Here is a 24,985-nt window from a genome sequence, read left to right on the forward strand (position 1 = left end):
TGTTTTCGTCGCACTGTCCAAACGGATACGTTCGTCGTACGTCTCACATTGATTTCTGTGGTTATTCCGCGAATTGTTACTTGTCTGTTAGCACTTACAGCTTTAAGCAAACGCCTCTGTTCTTGGTCATTAAGTGAAGGCTGTCGGCCACGGCGTTGTCTGTGGTGTGAGTTAATGTCTGGAATTTAGTATTCTCTGCACACGCTTGCCGCTCTGCATAATAGAATAGAGAATTCCCTAACGACTTCCGAAATGGAATGTTCCATGCTTCTAGTCCAACAACCACACCGCGATCGAAGACTGTTGATTCCCTTCGTACGGCCATAATCACGTAGGAACCTTTTTCACATGAATCGCTTGCGGTACAAATGGCAGCCCCACCAATGCACTACCAATGTATACATTGTGTATTCGATACTACCTCCTTCTGTATACGTGAAAATCACTAGCCCATGACTTTTGTCACCTCAGTGCAAAGGACAGAGTGTTTTCATCTTTAGTCGCTATAGCACGGAATGTAGTTTACGAAATGTTTTATTGTTTCCAACTACGTTGAATGTTAATGGACGTATTTCCAAAAGAGTTCATTTAGTGTAGCACTATCTATTTTGTTTTCTACTATAGTCTCTGTATACCCATCATACCTCTGCTAAGTCTCGATTTTATATTCTGTATACTATCCTGTATGTAAAATAAACGAGCATTGTCCGCAGTTGGTAATTATGTTGAGGTACTGTTAAAACTGCCGGCCGGAGTGGCCGAGCGGTTCTAGGCGATACAGTCTGGAACCGCGCGACCGGTACAGTCGCAGGTTTGAAGCCTGTCTCGGGCATGGATGTGTGTGATGTCCCCGTGCGTTTCTAGGAGCTCAGTCCGGAACCGCGTGACTGCTAGGGTCGCAGGTTCGAATCCTGCCTCGGGCATGGATGTGTGTGATGTCCTTAGGTTAGTTAGGTTTAAGTAGTTCTAGGTTCTAGGGGACTGGTGACCTCAGATGTTAAGTCCCATAATGCTCAGAGCCATTTGAACCTTTTTTTTTTTGTGTGTGTGATGTCCTTTGGTTAGTTCGGTTTAAATAATTCCAAGGTCTAGAGGACTGATGACCTCAGAAGTCCCATAGTGCTCAGAGCCATTTTTGAACTGCTGAAACTAAGACAAGCGAAATGCAGCTTTCGTGAGCTGTAATTAATGCAGCAAAATTTGATCCAAGGTGCAAAAAGTTCACTCAATTCCCGGCAATGTTTCATCTCTTTCTTTTCTTATGGGTGTTCTGACAAAAGTGCATTTCGCGAAATCTCCAATGTGATGACAACATGTTTTAAGTCTGAACTGTACGACGGAACCGTTGTCCTTGGAAAGGAATCTAATTTTTAATTATGGTTAGTTTCGAATTCCATTTCTAGTAAAGGGCTTTTTTTCCCTGTAACGCTTTCCTCAGCAAAAACAGTTTCACACCTAAGCATCATGCTATCTTACAGGGCGCTTTACGTCATATTGTGGAAATTATCACAATATGTCTCACACTACGAGAATTAAACAGAAAATTTTTATGTAAATTAAGCACAATTAAAAAGGCTGTGTACATAGAAAAGGAAAGACGAAAATGGAAGAAAGGCTCAGGAGTGTGATTAAAGTTTAGCATGAAATATTACTATCAGTGATAAGTTCCACTGATAACACTGGTATTCTTCGTGAAAATGAGGAAAATATACAGGGCATTTTCAATGGTATAAAATAGTACAACGAGGGCATAAAACGGAGTGAGAGTAAATCAAATGAAGTCGGAAGCAATGGGGAGTAGCAGACGTAACATAAACAAAAGTGTCAGAATTTAGAAACATGTAGACAAGCGAAAGAATTCCGCTACCTTCCAAGTAAAACAAAATAATGCGTGGCAGATGAAGCAAAGATGATATAAGAAGCAGACTGGCAAAGGAAACAGGGGTACTCCTCGCTAAAAGAAGTCTACCAGTATCTAGTACAGAACTTAATTCAAGGAAGACACTTTGAGAATTTCCTGGAGCACAGCATTAAGTGGAAGTGAATCACGGACAGTCGAAAAACCAGAGAAGAAAAGATCCGATCTGTCTGAGATGTTGTGATACAGATAGTTGCTCAAAATTAAGTGGACTGATAAGATAAGAAACGAGGTGGTTCTCTTCAAAATACTCAGGAAAGAAATATGTGGGAAGTGCTTACCTAAAGAAGGAACTGGATGATAAAATGTTTTGACATGAGGTAATAACTTCTCTGCTACTAGAGGGAGCTGCTGAGGCAAATAATGTAGACGAAGACAGTAATAGGAGTAAATGCAACAAATAATTGATATCGTTGAAATAAGTACTACTCTGAGAGTAGCTGGTTGACACAGGAGGAATTCGTGGCGGGCCGAATCAAACCAGTCAGAAAACATGTGACGGAAGGCGCTCTCAAAGTTACTTACATGTAGAGAAAGCGTTCTTTTTTGCAACATGACATGGATTACAGTTTGCAGTGTAAGAGACAGATGTTCACTTTCCTCTACATCTGTATCTACATGTCTACTCTACAATCAACACTTAAGTGCCTACTAGAGGGTTCACAGAACCACTTTCACGCTATTTCTCTGCCGATCAGCTCTCGAATAGCACGCTGGAAACACGAACACTTAAATCTCTCTGTGCGAGCTCTGATTTCTCTTATTTTATGACGATGAGCATTGCTCTCTATGTATCTTGCCGCTTCAGAGGAGAAAGCTGCAGACTGCAATTTCGTGAAGAGATCTCAGCAACAAAAAAACGCCTTTATTTCAATGGTTGTCACCCCAACTCGCGTATCATATTTGTGACACTCTGTCCCCAATTTCGTGATAGTACAAAGCGAGCTGCCCTTCTTTGAACTTTTTCGATGGCCTCCGTCAAATCTATCTGATGAGGATCCCATACTGCGCAGCAGTATTACGGAAGAGGACGGAAGGCTTAGTGTAGGCAGTCTTTTTAGTAAACCTGTTGTATCTTCTATGTGCTCTGCTAATAAATCGCAATATTTGGCTAGCCTTCCCTACAACATTATCTATTTAATCATTCCAGTTAATACCCAGATATTTAGTTAAATTGACAGTCTTTAGATTTTTGTGATATATCGTGTAACAGAAATTTAACGGAACACTTTCAGTAGTCATGTGGATGACTTCACACTTTTTATTATTCAGAATCAATTGTCACTTTACGCATCATACAGATATCTTATCAAAATCATTTTGCAATATGTTTTGAGTTTATGATGACTTTACAAGACAATAAATGACAGAATCATCTGCAAACAATCTAAAAGGACTCCTCAGCCGTCCGCGGTGGTCTCGCGGTTCTAGGCGCTCAGTCGGGAACCGCGTGACTGCTACGGTCGCAGGTTCGAATCCTGCCTCGGGCATGGATGTGTGTGATGTCCTTAGCTTAGTTAGGTTTAAGTAGTTCTAAGTTCTAGGGGACTGATAACCACGGCAGTTTAGTCCCATAGTGCTCAGAGCCATTTGAACCATTTTTTTGACTCCTCAGATTCTCTCCTAAATCGTTTATGTAGATCTGGAACAGCAGAGGGTCTGTAACATTTCTTTGTGGTAAACCAGATATCCCTTCTGTTTTACTTGATGACTTTCCGTTAGTTACTACCAACTCTGACCTTTCTGACAGGAAATCACCAATCCAGTCGCACAAGTGAAACAATACACTAGAGAGTCACAATTTAATTGGAAGGCACTTGTGAGGAACGGTGTCAAAAGCTTTTTGGAAATCTAGAAATATGGAATTAATTCGAGGTCCCCTGTCGATAGCACTCACTACTTTTTGTGAACAAAGAGCTAGTTTGGTTTCTCAAGAACGGTATTTTCTGAGTCCGTGCTGACTACGTGTCAGTAAATTAATTTCCTCGATGTAATTCGAACACATTATACATTACAAAACAGTCCTGCAAATCGACGGCAGTGATACGGCTTTGTAATTCATCGGATTACTCCTATATTCTTTCATAAGTACTGGGTGAACTCTACAACTTTCCTGTTTGTAGATACACGTTATTCGTCGAGCGAGTAGTTGTATATGATTGCTAAGTATGGAGCTGTTTATCGGAATAATCTGAAGAGAACCTAATTGGTGTATCATTCGGACCACAAGACTTGCCTTTATTAACCAACTTAAGCTGCTTCGCCACACCTGGGTAACTGTTTCTAAGTTACTCATGTAGGCAGCTGTTCTTATTTCCAATTCTGGAACTGTTACTTCGTCTTTTTTGGTGAAGTAATATGTGAGTTTAGTAACTTCGCTTTAGTCGCACTCTGGTCGGTAACATTATCATTGCTGTCGTGCAGTGAAGCTATTGATTGCGTCTTGCCGCTGCTCTACTTTACATACGACCAGAATCTCTTTGGATTTTGTGCCGGATTTTGAGACAGAGTTTCATTGTGGGAACTATTAAAGGCATCTCGTATTGAAGTCCACACTAAGTTTCGGACTTCAGCAATATATCTCCAGTTTCAGAGATTTAGAGTTCTTTTAAATTTGGCATGCTTTTTTGGTTTCTTCTTCAACACTGTTCTGATGATGTAAGGGGTTCACCACCCTGCTGGAGCAAATGTAATCTCGATGTATTGCTCACTTGCTACAACGACAATTCACAGGCGCTGCCTGAGACATAAAATATCTTTGCCACTGTTAAAAGAGAGCTGCAACAGAGTCGCAGGTCAGAGCAGTCTCTGCCGCAGTTGCAGTCGCTCGCTTCTACAGTGTAGTTGTAGTCCGTCACTGGTACAGGCAGTTTACTGTGAGTAGTTGTTAAAGTCACAGTGCAGAACAAATTGAATAATAATTGTGATTAGCCGCAGCCGGCTGGGGCGGCCGGACGGTTCTAGGCGCTACAGTCTGGAACCGAACGACCGCTACGGTCGCAGGTTCGAATCCTGCCTGGGGTATGGATGTGTGTGATGTCCTTAGGTTAGTTAAGTTTAACTAGTTCTAAGTTCTAGGGGACTGATGACCTCAGAAGTTAAGTCCCATAGTGCTCAGAGCCATTTGAATAATTTTTCTGATTAGCCGCAGAGCTAAATGATACCATGAACTGAGACGATGATGAACAAATGAATAATTGCTGATAGAGTATAATGAAAAATCAACAGTGTAATTAAATCAACCATCTATTGTAAGTTACATTTTATTATTTTTATTGTCATGCGCGTAGATAATCCACTTGTCTGAGATGTTAATATGAATTTGTTTCAATCTTTTCTTTTGTGATTCGTCAGCACCAGTTGACCCAGATTTGTAACATATTCAATTTTCACGTATAATGGATAGTAGATCTTTACCAATAACGTAAAAAGAATTCAGAATAGAATTGTTTTTTACCAGTCAACTATAAAAGTATAATTTTCTCTTAAGTCATTGCCAGTCACGATCCAGTCATTTATCTAAATAATAATATTCCAGAATTTTTGTCAGATCATAGTCATGTGCTCTTTAGTGAACACTATGTAAAGTCAGTTTTTCTAGTAATTAACATCTCAGACAAGTGACTTAACTACGCGCTTGACAGTAAAAATAATATAATTTACCTTACAATAGATGGTTGATTTAACTACACTGTTGATTTTTCATTATATTAACAATTATTCAAATGTTCATCATCATCTCATTGCATGGTATCATTTAGCTCTGCGGTTAATCACAATTATTATTCAGTTCCATATAAGAAAATATTAAAATTTGTTCTGCAGTGTGACTTTAACAACTACTAATTATAAACTGCGCTGTACCAGCGACAGACTACAACTACACTGTAGCAGCGAGCGACTGCAACTGCGGCAGAGACTGCTCTGACCTGCGACTCTATTGCAGCTCTCTTTTTTAACAGTGGCAAAGACATTTTATGTCTCAGGCAGCGCCTGTGAATTGTCGTTCTAGCAAGTGAGCAATACATCGAGATTACATTTTCTGAAGCAGGGTGGTGAACCCCTTACAATGTGTTTCGTGTCCCAGGGGAATTAGTTCCTTTTCTTATAACATTTTTTTTGTATAAATCTGCCATTTCTTAACAAAAGTTTATAATTATTTCGGTACAACATAATTTTCGTTCGTGAGTGGCTTATTTTAAAGAATTTTCTGCCGCGCGGATTTAGCCGAGCGCTCTACGGCGCTGCAGTCATGGAGTGTACGGCTGGTCCCGGCGGAGGTTCGAGTCCTCCCTCGGGCATGGGTGTGTGTGTTTGTCCTTAGGATAATTTTGGTTAAGTAGTGTGTAAGCTTAGGGACTGATGACCTTAGCAGTTAAGTCTCATAAGATTTCACACACATTTGAACTTTTTTTTTTTTCTTTTCTGCGCGAGCGGAGTTCAAATACGCGTCAGAACATCCAGATCACGGTCGTAAAACACATGCAGGCCTCTACCGTTGTCCAAACGATGGCAAGCTAGACGACCTTCACAGCAAAATATTCCCATCAGTCAGTACAGAAACGCTACTGGCAGGGAAACAATGCTGTGAAAAGGCAAGGGGTCGTATTGACAAAGTGAGCGAGCACAGTTACCTGGTGTACGGGCAGCTGCTTATAAGCGGACAAGTTACGGCCTTGTGGGGCAGCTCATTGTGTGGCAGCCGCACAGAAACTTGCACTTGCCGCCTTCCCGTGAGCTACCTGTGTCCCAACCGACCAGAAGTTGCGGAAGCCGGTGCTCAGATGAGATGAGGCCTCCGCCGCCGCCTCCGCCGGCCGGCTGACCCGCAGAAGTCTGCAATTAAGTGTTGCCGGAGGCGGCACCTGTGTCGTAAGCGCCAGCCTGCTCCACTTGTGCAGACACCTCTTCCCCTCCCTGTTCCCCTGCCCAATGCCCCCCCTCCACTCCCCTGCCTCTGTTGACTGTGGGCGCCCACCGCACCCATCTGCTGTCCTTTCCTCGTGAGTACACCAGCGGCCAGTCTGTTATGACGCACACGCAGCCGCAGGCAGTCAGCCACAACAGACACTCGTAAATAGAACAGGCGCAACGGACGACCCATACAGCAAGCGCAGGAGTGAATCTCCAGGAACTCAAAGCAATGGACCGTGCGAGATGTCGCGGTAGTTACACTGAACTAGCATTCGGCATAAGGGCGGTTCAAATTCTCGTGGTTTCCAAGAACTGCTGAAGGCAAATGCAGCTTTCGTCGACGGAACGGTAAACCCTAATATTCCTTCTTCCTTCTCCACCGAAAGCCATGACTAGATTCAGTGCTCCCTCAGAAGATAAAACATTTTAATATTAGTCGTTTTAATTTAGTCTTTGTACACTGACGGAAACGTCAGACACTACCAAACTGACACACTAGTACATCCATATCATTGTGATACACCGATTAAACTTTCATCTTTAGAGAAGTTTAATTGCAGTATGTTCAAGACAGTAAAACATCATTCCCACAGATAAAGAATTCCGTGAGGTCATAATGCTTATTGGGTGTGTCTAATGTTAATGGAACTTCTTACTTGGAGATCGCAATACAGCAGGCCAAAAGGACAAGCAAGTGCAACTTATCATCTTTCGGCCTTTGAGAAAGTAGAATCGTTGATATGCAGGAAGCTGAATTGAGATCTCGAGTTGCCATAAACCGTTGTTTGTCGCCGACTCCACCTCAGTGACATGTATGATGTCCAGCTAGAGTCAGCTCGGACACTGAACGACATTCAGTGCCATACAGCGATGAGTTTCGCTCCTGTTTGGCGCCGTCAGCCCGACGCCAACGTGTCCGAAGACTAGGAAACGGCGATTGTCGTCATCCATACCTCACCAACTCCTGAAATTATTGTGTGGATACCTATTGGACATGAAGACAGATCTGATATGGTATTTAATGCACGGGAGCTGAATGCTCACCTGTATGTGGCATAAATGGTAAACCACGTTGCCAGACTTTTCATGACCAACAGGATAACGCAACAACCAGTCCTGCAGTTCACGGCACAAATGCCTTGAGGGACATGTGGGTCACTAATTGGCCTGCCCGTTCCTATGATTAGTCATTCATAGAGCCTCCAGCATGTGTTTCAGGCACGGCAAGCAATTAGTCTGGATGACATCTGGAAGCTGTTCCCTTCTATACTACAAAGAGGCCTAGAGTGCATTGTTGGCTGTGATAGTCACACCTAGAGTTGCTCTCTACCAAAACTACAGAACCGTCGTTTTTGTACAGTACGTAACTGACGTAGTAAATAGTACGATCAACTCTAGTATTAGTAGCACTGGCAGAAAAGAAACATAAATGAATGTGTGAGACAGGAAGTGGGAGCCAACGACTTCTGTTTGTTTTTTGTTTGTTAATTCGTTTGTTTTCCACATAATTAGAACCGCACATAGTCCAGTGTTAGTCCATTGTGCAATTTATATACACTCCTGGAAATTGAAATAAGAACACCGTGAATTCATTGTCCCAGGAAGGGGAAACTTTATTGACACATTCCTGGGGTCAGATACATCACATGATCACACTGACAGAACCACAGGCACATAGACACAGGCAACAGAGCATGCACAATGTCGGCACTAGTACAGTGTATATCCACCTTTCGCAGCAATGCAGGCTGCTATTCTCCCATGGAGACGATCGTAGAGATGCTGGATGTAGTCCTGTGGAACGGCTTGCCATGTCATTTCCACCTGGCGCCTCAGTTGGACCAGCGTTCGTGCTGGACGTGCAGACCGCGTGAGACGACGCTTCATCCACTCCCAAACATGCTCAATGGGGGACAGATCCGGAGATCTTGCTGGCCAGGGTAGTTGACTTACACCTTCTAGAGCACTTTGGGTGGCACGGGATACATGAGGACGTGCATTGTCCTGTTGGAACAGCAAGTTCCCTTGCCGGTCTAGGAATGGTAGAACGATGGGTTCGACGACGGTTTGGATGTACCGTGCACTATTCATTGTCCCCTCGACGATCACCAGAGGTGTACGGCCAGTGTAGGAGATCGCTCCCCACACCATGATGCCGGGTGTTGGCCCTGTGTGCCTCGGTCGTATGCAGTCCTGATTGTGGCGCTCACCTGCACGGCGCCAAACACGAATACGACCATCATTGGCACCAAGGCAGAAGCGACTCTCATCGCTGAAGACGACACGTCTCCATTCGTCTCTCCATTCACGCCTGTCGCGACACCACTGGAGGCGGGCTGCACGATGTTGGGGCGTGAGCGGAAGATGGCCTAACGGTGTGCGGGACCGTAGCCCAGCTTCATGGAGACGGTTGCGAATGGTCCTCGCCGATACCCCAGGAGTAACTGTGTCCCTAATTTGCTGGGAAGTGGCGGTGCGGTCCCCTACGGCACTGCGTAGGATCCTACGGTCTTGGCGTGCATCCGTGCGTCGCTGCGGTCCGGTCCCAGGTCGATGGGCACGTGCACCTTCCGCCGACCACTGGCGACAACATCGATGTACTGTGGAGACCTCACGTTCCACGTGTTGAGCAATTCGGCGGTACGTCCACCCGGCCTCCCGCATGCCCACTATACGCCCTCGCTCAAAGTCCGTCAACTGCACATACGGTTCACGTCCACGCTGTCGCGGCATGCTACCAGTGTTAAAGACTGCGATGGAGCTCCGTATGCCACGGCAAACTGGCTGACACTGACGGCGGCGGTGCACAAATGCTGCGCAGCTAGCGCCATTCGACGGCCAACACCGCGGTTCCTGGTGTGTCCGCTGTGCCGTGCGTGTGATCATTGCTTGTACAGCCCTCTCGCAGTGTCCGGAGCAAGTATGGTGGGTCTGACACACCAGTGTCAATGTGTTCTTTTTTCCATTTCCAGGAGTGTATTTAAAAAACATAAATTGCATTTTATAAGTAAAAAATAGCTCGCGAAACCTGTGCGCTTTTGTGTACCCTAAACAATTTTTTTATTCATGATTTTTGATGCAAGTACAGTATACAAGTTTAAACTCAAATACACTATATAATTATTATTGTTATTTTCTACTCAGTAGAACGTTGCTTGTGACGAGCTCATGAACTCAAGAGTTTCCCGCTACAATTTGTAAGCGTGAAAGTTGTTTAACAATAACAGAAACATGTTTTATATACGCTTGATCGAGTATTGAAGCGATATTTTACTTTGCATTTTTTTTTAATTTTACCAGTCTTTGAGGAAATTCCGTTTGCTACCGCTCTATGGCAAATCTGCATAGTTTTTTCTTTTTTTTTTACTTCTACTGCAAAATCCCTCTTTTTCGAGTTAGAAATCAACAATTTTCGAATAAAACCTGAGTTAAACAATGACAGTTACAATTTTGCTAAGGGTATTGTTTTTTTAAGTAACAGACAGGAGGATAACTACGTAGAAAAAAGTGTTTCATAGTTTACGTGGCCCTTTGTATATCCTCACTCAGTCTCTAGACGGTTCACCACTTCCGTTTATAGAGGAATTTAGTAAGATACTGATCGTATATACAAATAACGCGATCGAAATGAGGCAGTGCACGACAGGTATGCAACACACCTAAAGCACAGGTAATACGGTTACGATCTTAACTGACCAAAGCTACCAGGAAAACTACCGTAGTCTACGCTTACTTAGGATAGTCTACGGTAGTTTCACAACTCTAGTCACAACACACCTAGAGATGTTGATATGGATATCAGCTCCAAACGGAATAAACGTTTTATCATATAATATCCAGTAAGTGATGAATGTCTCCATAAAGTGTGATAAATTTCGGGCTGGTGCTTCATGATGTAACTCTATTTTGGTCAGTGCAGTATTTGCATTAGCACAAACAGTAGATGTCTAGTAATTACAATTGTGACGAACATTCAATCGATATCCACACTTATACTCATCAAACTGGCGCACGCAGAATGCGAGAGAGCATCTCATAAGATTATTCTCCATTTTCCTTGCCTTTCAGTACACAGGAACACCATTCATACATACTTTTTGTTATGTTCCAATTTCTCCTATTTGTCTACTGAGCTCCTCTGTGCGTGACTCATCCTTCTTTCCACAGTAGTGTCCGAAGGATGTCAGGCGGTGGTTTCCGCAGGAGCTTGTAGGTAATCTACTTTATGCTCACCTTTGATCAAACCAGTATCACAGGAAACGAGCGAACCATTCCTACTTGAATTGCATTACCTTGTGAAGTCTTCAGCAATAGTTGGTCATATTTTCTTTTGGCGTATTCTACAAGGATGCTTTACATGCACATCGGAGACCTGTACAGTGACAAGAAGGGTGAAGAGCAGAATCCAAGCTGGTGAAATGAAGTTCCTAAGAAATACGGTAGGAAAAACAAGGAGAGGCAGATTGAGAAATGAAGATGTCACTAACGAAATTAGAGTGGAAAAGCTGAGTGAGAGAATTGAGAAGAACAGATTAGAATGGTTCGGACATGCAAAGAGAATGGAAGATGCAAGAATACCAATACGAATGATGGAGGACAAGTCTGACGGCATGAGGGAGACCTATAGCAAGATGGACTGACTCAGAAAAGACGAGTTTAAGAAGGACTATGGACTGGAACAAAACAGTTATAGAAGAAGAACGGCGGAAAGACGGGAAAAGTGGAGAAGTACTATAAATGTCACAACATTGATGCTGGATAAAGAGGAAACAAAGATGACGAAGGTTTCTTTTTTGGGCTACTTATGCAGACAAGCCAGAGAGCCCTTCAAATTTACTGAAAGAAGTGTAGCTTTCCATTCACGAAGTAGGAGAGTATAATTATGACACACCTCGGCCAAATGGCATATAACTAAAAGGAGTGAGGCCTCAAAATAAATCATCAAGGATGTGAATGAAAGTTCCTGGCAGTGTAAAACTACGTGCCGCGCCGAGACTCCAACCTGCTTTTCACGGGCAAGTGCTCTACCGGCTGAGCTGTCCAAGCACGACTTACGACCGGTGCTCTCACCTGCACTTCAGCCAGCACCTCAGCTCCTACCTTCCCAACTCCCAAATCAGCGCACACTCCGCTGCAGAGTGAAAATTCATTGAGGATGTAAATGCTGGTCGTGAAAGGCTGCAAGGCCGGCCGCGGTGGTCTAGCGGTTCTAGGCGCTCAGTCCGGAGCCGCGCGACTGCTACGGTCGCAGGTTCGAATCCTGCCTCGGGCATGGATGTGTGTGATGTCCTTAGGTTAGTTAGGTTTAAGTAGTTCTAAGTTCTAGGGGACTCATGACCATAGATGTTAAGTCCCATAGTGCTCAGAGCCATTTGAACCAACCAAAGGCTGCAATGAATGACAAAATTTTTAGTCACGAACATTTCGTGTAGTCATGAGCTTCAGAGTCAAGGAACAAAACTGAAAAAGGTGCGGTGCTTGGACACATAGGAACCTGGAAGCCGTCACATGGTTTGGCCGGACGTTTCTCTCCCAACAGGCATGTCAGCGAACACCGAAGCTACAACGCGGTCCACGACTTGGCACACTAACAACGAGACGGTTGATGTTCGGGCGCAATAAGTTCGCTAATCGCGTTGCACATGCGCGAAGGTCACTTTCCCCTTACTGTGACCGTCTGATATACCGAGCGAGGTGGCGCAGTGGTTAGCACACTGCACTCGCATTCGGAAGGACGACGGTTCCGTCCATCCTGATTTAGGTTTTCCGTGATTTTCCTAAATCGCTCCAGGCAAATGCCGGGATGGTTCCTTTGAAAAGGTCACGGCCGCCTTCCTTCCCCTTCCTTCCCTAATCCGATGAGACCGATGACCGCGCTGTCTGGTCTCCTCCCCCAAACAACCCAACCCAACCCCCCCCCCCCCCTCTGATAGCGGACAAACCGTGGCGCGACAATCGTACTTTGTCGCCATTGACGATTCACTTCCTCCTGCAGATTCCAGACACATGAGCGCCTCGATGTTGAATTTGCCGCGGCTACTCCGAGGTGAAAGGAAGCAACAGGTGAGACGGCAGTCCCACGCCCGGCTGTGTACACGGAACGGAGCGCTCTGATTCAGCAGCTGCTGCTTTAAGGCCGCGGAACCGCTAGGGCAGCCCGCTGACACGCCTCTTGGCGCAGATCACCGACAGGACGGCGCAGGCGCGCAACACGGCGCCGTTTCACGCTGCACTTGCCGCGCTGCTGCCTGGCCACATACGGGCGGTGGACAGAAATACGGGAACAACAAAAACGCAACGCATTCCATGTCTGTTACGGTACAAAATACCGTTGGCATTCAAAACAGCTTCCTGTCATCTCGGAATCGAGGTATGGTTTGGTTTTATATCGTTCTTCCTGCAAAAATAGTGGGAAGTTCGGGTAATGATAAAGGACGTGAACTGAAACTTACTGACAGATTAAAACTGTGTGCCCGACCGAGACTCGAACTCGGGACCTTTGCCTTTCGCGGGCAAGTGCTGTACCATCTGAGTTACCGAAGCACGACTCACGACCGGTCGTCACAGCTTTACTTCTGCCAGTATCTAGTCCCCTACCTACATTGACGAGATACTGGCAGAAGTAAAGCTGTGACGACCGGTCGTGAGTCGTGCTTCGGTAACTCAGATGGTACAGCACTTGCCCGCGAAAGGCAAAGGTCCCGAGTTCGAGTCTCGGTCGGACACACAGTTTTAATCTGCCAGGAAGTTTCATATCAGCGCACACTCCGCTGCAGAGTGAAAATATCATTCAAGGAAGTGAACAGTTATAACGCACCCTTCTCTTTAACCCTGTGGCGCATAGCGTCCACGACAGTGGACAGCTGTTAAAGATAGCTTCTTTGGCACTTTTATTCTGGCTTGAGGCTGCAAATGCACACAGTTCACTGCAGTGGGCACTCCCTACTGGTGCTGTTTTGTCCTACATGCATTTGCAGGCTCATGACTGACTGAAAACGCCAGAGAATTGACCATTAAAAGTTGTCCACTGCAGTGGAATTCATGCACCACAGGGTTAAAGTAGGCCACAAAGGCTGACCTGGTGACTGTGGTGGCCAAAGAAGATTCGACAATATTCATGCTCGCAAAACCAGTCTTGGACGTTGAGAACTGCGTGAAGAGGGGCCTTGTCGTTTTAGAACTCAGCATCAACATTGGGAAACTAACGTTGTACCAAGGGACAGACCTGATCAGCCAGAATAATGACATAAAGCTTCCCAGTAATGCAACCTTACAGAGCAGCCACGGCTCCCATACAATGCCATGGCAGCCCAAATCGTCACCAAATCCCCGCCATGCCTCACTCTTGGGACATAAACTCTGCCAGAAGTTGGAAACAAATGGCTCTGAGCACTATTGGACTTAACGTCTGAGGTCACCAGTCCCCTATAACTTAGAGCTACTTAAACCTAACTAACCTAAGGACACTACACACATACATGCCCGAAGCAGGATTCGACCCTGCGACCGTAGCGGTCGCGCGGTTACAGATTGAAGCGCCTAGAACCACTCGGCCACAGCGGCCGGCTTCCGTAACGAAGGTAGCTGAAGTGTTGCATCCCCTGCAACGTGCTGCCGATCGCAAAACAATGCCGTCGATGTGTGGCTGTCAACGGAACACAACGTACTGGTCGTCGGGGAAAGAGACCTCCATAGAGTCGCCGCGCCGCCGTGGGGCGTGAGAGTGCGTGCCTTGCAGTCCTGTTAACTGCAGTCGCTGTTTGACGTGGATTCTTCCTTTCCTGTTGCAGAGTGTAGCTGTCACCTGCTCCTGTAGTCGACCACCTCCTCTGCCTCGGGCAACAGTGCCTCTAAAATCTCCCCATATACGTGAGACAATGTCGTTAGCAACGTTCAGGCTCTTGGATTACACTCAACACACATCGTTTTTCTTCCAGATTGCCTATAATTCTTTCCCGCGTCATTCAAATTTTGTTCCTGGGCCATGTGGTAATGATGATCACCAACACAGTGCACCATTGACTGCTCGTTGACTGATGCGTACTGTCTATACCAGCTTCTCCACCTGCCTCGTGTTGCGGGACTAGCTTCATTGGGCTCTATAGTCACGCTGACCCCACGCTACGTGATGTCCAGATTTCTGAGCGCGACTGGGAGGCCTCTGGCAACATCCTACCGCAGTGTCATTCATTTGCACCTTGTTGTTCGTATGTTACTTTGTATCTATGTCTTCCTTAAGTTTTGCAGAGCAGTGTAGTAGAAGTGTTTGCAGAAATAAAGACGATATGAAATGCGGTCTGACTTTAGGAAGGAAGGCGTTTCCTGAAAAGAGAAATGTCGTACCGTAGATTATGAATTTAATTACTAGGAAGTCTTTCTTGCATTATTTTTTGCTGTATAGCCTTGTACAGCAGTGAAAGCTGAACGATGAACGGTGCAGAGGAGAAGAGAAAAGACGACCTTGAAATGAAATGTTCTTGATCATTTTGCGCTCAACAGCTGATTCGTGTTAATGTTCATAAAAACCAACACAGCTGTATTTAAGATACTTTTATTACGCCTAAGCGGTTTCTAATGAACATCATCAGGTGACCGACAATTCCCCAGCAGTCTTCTTAACAAACCTTAAAGAGCTGTACAAATATGATGACCCAGATAGTCTTAATGTCCTACATAACTTTAAAGGCAAATTCTAAAACACGACAAGCACAGAAGCCGTCCACCGACCGCCTGGCACAACCACAACCAGGAGCGATTGCAGGGAACATAGCGTGCTGTGCACACTACACTGTACGGTCAGAGCCGGTCGACGAAGCGAAATGCTCAAATAAGGGCGCTAGGGTTTAGATGGGTCGATCGGAAAAAATATGAAGTAGTGCCGAGTCGCGATGAGGAGGAAACAGCTTTAGGACACACAGGCACTTATCCAAATATAACCTGCCGTCATTCTCACGTTTTTATTTTAATAATAGTAATAACATAAAACACATAAAATGTTTTAATGCATTGATAATAATTTGTTTGGATCGATCTTATTACAACTCGTTAATATAACTTCCAAGAAACTACAATTCACAGAAACACATAATTTGAAAAGGATTTGTGCGAAAAATTGAAATTTGCATGTTTTTACGCAATCGATTTAAGAACTATAAAACCAACTAAGCCCACTGCTCGGGGTAGCGTTCTCGCTTCCCGAGCACGGAGTCCCTGGTTCGATTCCCGGCGGGGTCAGGGTTTTGTCCGTGCCTCGAGATGACTGGGTGTCGTTGTGTCGTCTTCATCACCATCATTCATCCCCATTACGGTCGGAGGAAGGCAATGGCAAGCCACCTCCACTAGGACCTTGCCTAGTATGGCGGTGCGGGTCTCCGGCATCGTTCCCCTAGGCTCCGTCACGGAGTATGGGACTTCATCATCGTCAAAACCAACTAAGTCTGACAACCTGGACAATGTCATAATTTACACGATATCAAATTGAACTGTGCACTCACGACAAGCTACGAATGCGCCAGCGTGTGAATGATGGAGACTGCCGTTTCTTTTTGTCTTTTCCTTCTTCATTTGTGAAAGTCCGTCCTTGTTGTGTTTTGTCATAGTGGTAGGCCATTTGCTTTCTGGCTTGTCTCATGCAACATCCTATGGTTTTCCGATTATACTTGTGAACTCACGAACCTTGTCTGATGTTTTAAGTAAAATCGTTTTGGCTGTAAAGATGCGTCATTATAAAACACTAAAACAACTACACACCGACGGTGCGAGCGTCTTTGCAGCAGTCATCTTCAGGACGCTGGAAAGACAGTCGGAAAGTCGGTCGATTAAAAGCTGTACTGTTTTTTTAATGATACTGCCTTACCTTTCAAGCTAATGTTGGTCGTTTCAGCCTAAGAACTTATACTTCTCAGATTTGTCTCTGGCAACAGCTTCACGTGGTTGTCCCTCAGGTAAGCATCTGAAAACTAAGCTGTTATTATCCTGAAATTATTTTGCAAAATACTAGAATTCGTGCCATTTTAGATAATCTTAGTTTTCATGCTATTCTCTGAAAGTTGGCTGTGGCTATGCCTTCTGCCTGTAAAATTTTGTTTCGGGGACGGGGTGGGGGTGTCATAAAACACGTCTTCCTTATATCCGAGCCTCACGTTGCATCTGAACTAAAAGAAGGAGTAGCTTGATAGGATACATCTTAAGCAACCAAGGAACAGATAATTTCGTTATAAGGAAAGCGTGTCGTGATGGGGGAGAGGGGCAGGAAGGGGGGGGGGGGGAGGGAGTGGGGAGGCGCGTGAAGGGAGAAGGGATGGGAGCAGGCTAATACTTAGAAGAAGCCAAAGAATGCAACAGTAATCTGTTGCATGTGGATGTAGGACGCAAGACATGCAGGGACAAATATTAAACAAAAAATGTCAGTCTAATATTTTGTAAATGATATGTCTAAAACTAAGGAATAAAACAGACTGAGAAACATGTGACGCACCTCATTTGTTGTACATGACGGCGAACATCATTCAAAGGGGCGTCAGATATTTCGCTAATCTATTATATTTCTTACACGTAGACAAATCATCTCACAAAGTATTTGGTCGACTGTTTTTTCAATTTTCTGTTTTTGTTTTCAAGTTTTGTTCAGAGAACATGATATTATTGACACCTCATTTGCTTTCCTAGCGTTTGATGTCCTCTGAATGTCCTGAATTCAATACTTCATTCGAAGGAAACCATTTTGAACATCAAATATGGCACCAGTGTAACTTTTTATGCTCAGAATAGCTGGGCATTGAAGATATGAACTTTCTAACACTTCATTTACATAGCTAGCGGCAGCTGTTCGTGAAATATTTCAATTTTCTCTCAAATCACTAATTTTTTCCTAATTTCCATCAGTATTTTAAAGCAATTAAAACGTTTTCTTAGAGCTCATTCTGTCCAGTGTGATACCCCCTTTGTCCATTTCCTACTCCTCGTGTATGAAAATTCCGAACAAAAAGTTTTGTTCAAACAACTAATTAACATTTGACACCCGAATTTTTTCTGAAGGAAGGAAAATTTTTCTTTGTGCTCTAATGCACGTAGGTGATCGTTTTAATGATTTTTAGATGCAAGATTTATATATTTAGCCGTTCTCAAAATATACTTTGTGATCTTGGCAACTTTTTATGGACTAAACTACTTAATTTTTTAATATTGACTGTTGCAAAAAATAAACTAATAGTTCAATAATCACCACGCAATACAACAATAAGAATATTCACTTATACAGTGGATTATAACTAATTAACCCCTTGCATGTAACCTACTCTGGCGGTCACAAGCAGATGAGCACTGTTACATTCACTTGTTGATATCTTTACAGTTATGCCCAACAGATGCCAGTATTTGTGACTGAACATTCACAAATGTGAACATGAGGTTTCCATCGAGGAAAAATATTTCTGTTGCAGCTAATACACATCAAATCTTAATGTACACAAGTGTCGCCAGAGGGTCTGAAAGGGTTAATTTTTTCTCAATTTTACTTTAAAGCAAATAAATACTTTTTGCAAAATCAGACATCACGCTGGTCAGATTAATACCCCATCTACATCTACATCTACATGACTACTCTGCAATTCACATTTAAGTGCTTGGCAGAGGGTTCATCGAACTACAATCATACTATCTCTCTACTATTCCACTCCCGAACAGCGAGCGGGAAAAACGAACACCTAAACCTTTCTGTTCGAGCTCTGATTTCTCTTATTTTATTTTGATGATCATTCCTACCTATGTAGGTTGGGCTCAACAAAATATTTTCGCATTCGGAAGAGAAAGTTGGTGACTGAAATTTCGTAAAAAGCTCTCGCCGCGACGAAAAACGTCTATGCTGTAATGACTTCCATCCCAACTCGTGTATCATATCTGCCACACTCTCTCCCCTATAACGTGATAATACAAAACGAGCTGCCCTTTTTTGCACCCTTTCGATGTCCTCCGTCAATCCCACCTGGTAAGGATCCCACACCGCGCAGCAATATTCTAACAGAGGACGAACGAGTGTAGTGTAAGCTGTCTCTTTAGTGGACTTGTTGCATCTTCTAAGTGTCCTGCCAATGAAACGCAACCTTTGGCTCGCCTTCCCGACAATATTATCTATGTGGTCCTTCCAACTGAAGTTGTTCGTAATTTTAACACCCAGGTACTTAGTTGAATTGACAGCCTTGAGAATTGTACTATTTATCGAGTAATCGAATTCCAACGGATTTCTTTTGGAACTCACGTGGATCATCTCACACTTTTCGTTATTTAGCGTCAACTGCCACCTGACACACCATACAGCAATCTTTTCTAAATCGCTTTGCAGCTGATACTGGTCTTCGGATGACCTTACTAGACGGTAAATTACAGCATCATCTGCGAACAGTCTAAGAGAACTGCTCAGGTTGTCACCCAGGTCATTCATATAGATCAGGAACAGTAGAGGTCCCAGGACGCTTCCCTGGGCAACACCTGATATCACTTCAGTTTTACTCGATGATTTGCCGTCTATTACTACGAACTGCGACCTTCCTGACAGGAAATCACGAATCCAGTCGCACAACTGAGACGATACCCCGTAGCTCCGCAGCTTGATTAGAAGTCGCTTGTGAGGAACGGTGTCAAAAGCTTTCCGGAAATCTAGAAATACGGAATCAACTTGAGATCCCCTGTCGATAGCGGCCATTACTTCGTGCGAATAAAGAGCTAGCTGCGTTGCACAAGAGCGATGTTTTCTGAAGCCATGCTGATTACGTGTCAATAGATCGTTCCCTTCGAGGTGATTCATAATGTTTGAATACAGTATATGCTCCAAAACCCTACTGCAAACCGACGTCAATGATATAGGTCTGTAGTTAAATGCATTACTCCTACTACCCTTCTTGAACACTGGTGCGACCTGCGCAATTTTCCCATCTGTAGGTACAGATCTATCGGTGAGCGAGCGGTTGTATATGAGTGCTAAGTAGGGAGCTATAGTATCAGCGTAATCTGAAAGGAACCTAATCGGTATACAATCTGGACCTGAAGACTTGCCCGTATCAAGCGATTTGAGTTGCTTCGCAACCCCTAAGGTATCTACTTCTAAGAAACTCATGCTAGCAGATGTTCGTGTTTCAAATTCTGGAATATTCCATTCGTCTTCCCTGGTGAAGGAATTTCGGAAAACTGCGTTCAATAACTCCGCTTTAGCGGCACAGTCGTCGATAACAGTACCATCGGCACTGCGCAGCGAAGGTATTGACTGCGTCTTGCCGCTTGTGTACTTTACATACGACCAGAATTTCTTCGGATTTTCTACCAAATTTCGAGACAATGTTTCGTTGTGGAACCTATTAAAGGCATCTCGCATCGAAGTACGTGCCAAATTTCGCGCGTCTGTAAATTTTAGCCCATCTTCGGGATTTCGCGTTCTTCTGAACTTCGCATGCTTTTTCCGTTGCCTCTGCAACAGCGTTCGGACCTTTTTTGTGTGCCACGGGGGATCCGTTCCATCTCTTACCAATTTATGAGGTATGAATCTCTCAATTGCTGTTGCTACTATATCTTTGAATTTGAGCCACATCTCGTCTACATTCGCATAGTCAGTTCGGAAGGAATGGAAATTGTCTTTTAGGAAGGCTTCTAGTGGCACTTTCTCCGCTTTTTTAAATAAAATTATTTTGCGTTTGTTTCTGATGGATTTGGAAGAAATGGTATTGAGCCTAGGTACAATGACCTTGTGATCACTAATCCCTGTATCAGTCATGATGCTCTCTATCAGCTCTGGATTGTTTGTGGCCAAGAGGTGAAGTGTGTTTTCGCAACCATTTACAATTCGCGTGGGTTCGTAGACTAACTGCTCGAAATAATTTTCGGAGAATGCATTTAGGACAATCTCGGAAGACGTTTTCTGCCTACCACCGGTTTTGAACAAATATTTTTGCCAACATACCGAGGGTAGGTTGAAGTCCCCACCAACTATAACCCATAACCCATTTCGCACTCTTCGTTTGACTATGCAAATTCGGATAAAAACCCATTGTGTAATTTGTAGGTAGTCCTGTTCTCACTACGCTCAAACATTTTACCAACAGCGCTGGCACTGGCTACACCAGTATAGGGAGCTGCAGCAAATCAGTCTTCGTACTGATGGCCACGACGACACATTAAGAATGCGTCAGCCATGTAGCACATGGTTCGTTCCTGCAAGGAGATCCTGACGTGGCCATATCGTACGCTGACCACACACCTTATCCCGTCCAGTTCGCAGAGGGCCGAAGCCGGGCATCGGCGACCTCGCGCAGCCTGCAGGATGCCTCGGAGAAAGGCGCCCATCGGTCGCCGCTTCCTCCTATCTCCGCCACAACGTAACACCGCGCCGCACTGACAGCAATCTGCTGTCCGTTCACACAGACGATTTCATCAGCGCAGCCAGCCAGCGTGCCGAGAATTTTCGCCGGAGCAGCCGTTCCCGGCCTCGGTTTCCGCGTCCGCTATCTTTTACGTGTTGGCTTGCGTTTCTCAAATCATAATAGCTGCTCAAATAAAGAAATTTTTCGCAGTTTCTAACATATTTGCCAACTTATGGGCTCATAGGTGACTATTTAGAAATATATCTGCGTCGAGGCCCGGGCCAAAAGTAGATGCAAAATCACGAATTTTAATTTATTGGTCCATATGCTAGTTTCAGGATACTAGATGGAACAATTATTTACCAGCATCAATTAGCTGACATAGTTCTGGCTGTGTTGTAACATGTATGTATCATCGGACCCCACAGCAAGGTTGACAGTACAAACTCCACGCCTAAATTAAGGTATCCTGACACGTCGTGAGGAAAACATTGCGCCTGTAGCAGAAGAAGCGTGGTTACACAAAAATCAGTATTCCTATTGGAAGAGAGGGAAAAGGACGCTCTGCTTATACAGACATATCAATTTCGTGTTGCGCAAGTATTGCGTCTGTATTCGGAGGTAATGCTTGATACTAGAAAGATGATTTTGCAGCACGACGACCTCTTTATACTGCAGAAGAGGTTCTATTACGGTATGCGATATCAGATACCAGTGTGGTGTTACAAAGTGTAATGTCACGGCTGTAATCACCTTTAACATAAGAACAGATATCGAAAGAATACTATCGGTAGGTGGTCCACAAGCAATTGTTAGCAGGTAGAAGCAGTAATTCCTTCTCGCAGCCAGTCGGATTACATACGAGAATCAAGCCCATCCATAACCAACATTATAAGAGCTGCTGGAAACGAATATCTCGATTTCGACATTGTAACGAACTGTGATTCACAGTAATTACACGTGAATCAGAAGGTGGTCTGTGGAAAGGGCGCAACCGGCAGTCTGAATAAACATAAAAGGTAACCAACACAACGTCCGTCTTTCTTCAATTTAGTAAAAGTGCACACAGACGCTACGTCTTTATTTAAGGTGTTTTGGAGCAAACAGACTGCAGGCGAACTTTGTTCCTTCGAGAGTCACAATTAGCTGTCAAAATATGATGAGAAACAAACGCTCCTTTTTTACGTAAAATATCACAATATTATCGAGATAGACAAGAAATGCCGTAGGCGGGATTCAGGACCGTTGATGGTTAGAACTTTCACTAAATTTCGAAACTGTTATGCGATGACTCGAAGATACTGGGTCGAGAACCTCCGATCAATTGTTCTGACAAACTCTGGTGCCTTTCTAGATTCTTCCATTTTTTGGGAAGGTAGAGCTTATTCCTCAAGGTATGAATTGGTGGACGGATGGCTTGAGGTGAGGCGTGTTCCTCGAATGCCACGGTCGAGCAAGCTTCTCGGATACTTCAGCCGACGGTTGGTTGACAATCGCGGTCCAGCGAAGAGCAAAGGAAGAACGTCAACAAAAAGTATATTGAGAAGCAGCCAAAAGCCTGAGAGCAGTCGTACTGAACAACTCTGGAACTCGCTTGGAAGGCGTGCTGTAACTAGGCTGCAATTTTCACAACTCTTCCACGTCCGGAAATTACTCTTCTTTAAGAGGGACAAAGCATCACACACGAACATATCGACAATCTCACTGAATCTATGCCAAACAGGTGTGAGGCAGCGTTGACAGTTAGCGGTGACCAAACTCCGTACTAGTTACTAGGCTCTATAGTTAATTCGCACGTTCTGAACTAACAGTCTTCAAATACTCTGAGTCATACAGCTGAGAGTTATAGACTACCTACGTCAGTACATTGCAGTATAATACGCTGTAGCTGAAAATGTATCCCATCTATCACATAAAACAAAATTAAAAGATATGCTTACGGATCTCAAGGTTTAGTACAGAGATAGTAGTTTCGCCTGGGTAGTAATTTGAGCAATGTATGAACAATTCCTGTGTGAATCTCACATCAAACTGGTAAAAGTATTTGCAAAAGTTTCATAGTAAAATAAACGCTAAGTTACTCGATCGTTAAGTTTCTGTCATATGTACATACCTTCATAGGCCATAACAGCCTAGCACCAATATTACCATCGAGAATCTTAAAAGAATTCCGCGGAAAACTTTGTATTTTATTTAGGTCTTTATACTGCAGCAAAAAAAAAAAAAAAAATGCAAATCATCTAATGCTGTTACAGAATCAACTTGAATAAAAGTACTTATATATGAAGCTTGTGGTTCACACGTTTAAGCGTGAGAGTGACAGTAAGACGTCCTGGTTTCAAATCCCGTGCGGTAATGCAAGGTTTTTTCCCCTACGATCGCATCTTCATTTCCCCTTTCTCAAGGGATCGTGTTTGTGAAACATTTTAATTCGCACTGTTGGTAGTCTTTACCGAAGATTGGGAACTTGTGCGCAAGGTGGATGAACTGTGTTGCTAGGTGAAGTGATACCATCTCCCCGGAGTACCATACTAGGTGTGAGCCTGTAGTGTCAAACCAAGCATTAGAATTCCCATTGTTTTACTATACGAAGTGTGTAGCACATTAAGAGGTGATAGTATTGACCACTTTGGAAGGCAAACATACGCTGTATACCGTACGGGTATCAGGATACACCTATATGAAAATATCAGCAACAGAATCGGCGCAGGACATTAAAATTTCGTAACCTGTCTATGTAGAGACACAATCGTCAGTTAACAACAAAACATCTACATAAGCTTCAAAATAAATTCTGAATATCAGCTGCAAAATAAATTAATTATAAATCACAGCAACTAACGATTTGTCAATTTACTTTCACCTGCCCCTTTTCTTCATTCTTAAAGATTTCACATAGCTGTATTACGCAATGTAGAATATTCTTGCACTATTGTTTCATTCCGATTAGTCCATGCTATCAGATCTCAACGCAGCTCTGCCTCCTCACAAAACACCGTGTACATGTTAATATATTTTGTAAGCACTCTTATTCGACGTGGAACTAAAGAATTCTGTTGCTGTAATCACTTTTTAACGGAAGATTCATTATCAAGAAAATGCAAAACACCCCGAGTTTCCGAGGATTTCAAAAGCAGTCTTATCCGGCAAAGACAGCTTAGAGAGTCGTGGATGCTAATACGTGATCTCGTCGCTTTACACATGTGAGACATAACAGATCACTTCGACTGCAGTCCGAGGAGAGCACAAGTGAGCACACGTCCAGCTTCAGCAGCAGGCCTATACTCCGTTAGTGAGCGCAGCCTCTGGTACTCACGGAGAGAGGCGACGAAGAAGGCGGGCCGTCTGAGTGGAGCTGAGGCGACGGTCGGTCGCGGTGTGGCTGCAGGACTGGCGGCAGCGGCGGCAGCAGAGGTTGTGGAGAGACTGCGCGGGCCGCGCCGCCCGCCGCCTTTATACGAGGGCACGGCCAGCAGCCGCAGACGGCAGCCTAACGGTGTCCCCGGCGGCGGGTAGCAGGTGCCGGCAACCCCAGCGAGCGGCGCCGCGGCTCGTCCAGCCACACAGCGCGGGGACACTGGTCACCCCACAATGGCACGCTGTCCAAAACTCCTGCTGGCATTCCAAAAACTCACTTGGAAACAACACTGCTCTGCAAAACTTCAGCCCTACACAGATAAAGTACACTACTGCCCATTAAAATTGCTACACCACGAAGATGTGTTACAGACGCGAAATTTAACCGACAGGAAGAAGGTGCTGTGATACACAAATGATTAGCTTTTCAGAGCATTCACACAAGGTT

At 44.3% G+C, this 24,985-nt stretch overlaps 1 protein-coding gene across 1 annotated transcript in view; it reads right to left on the reverse strand.

The window, feature by feature from the left end:
• LOC126269044 (serine-rich adhesin for platelets-like) overlaps positions 1-24,596 on the reverse strand; it is a 342,253-nt gene extending 317,657 nt beyond the window's left edge. The window contains exon 1 of the mRNA XM_049973961.1: positions 24,497-24,596. The gene's annotated coding sequence lies outside the window, so the exon portion shown is untranslated. The remainder of the gene's footprint in view (positions 1-24,496) is intronic.
• Between the last annotated feature and the right edge of the window lie 389 nt (positions 24,597-24,985).

Source organism: Schistocerca gregaria, chromosome 1 (genome assembly GCF_023897955.1).
Source record: "Schistocerca gregaria isolate iqSchGreg1 chromosome 1, iqSchGreg1.2, whole genome shotgun sequence".
Taxonomy (NCBI): Eukaryota; Metazoa; Arthropoda; class Insecta; order Orthoptera; family Acrididae; genus Schistocerca; species Schistocerca gregaria.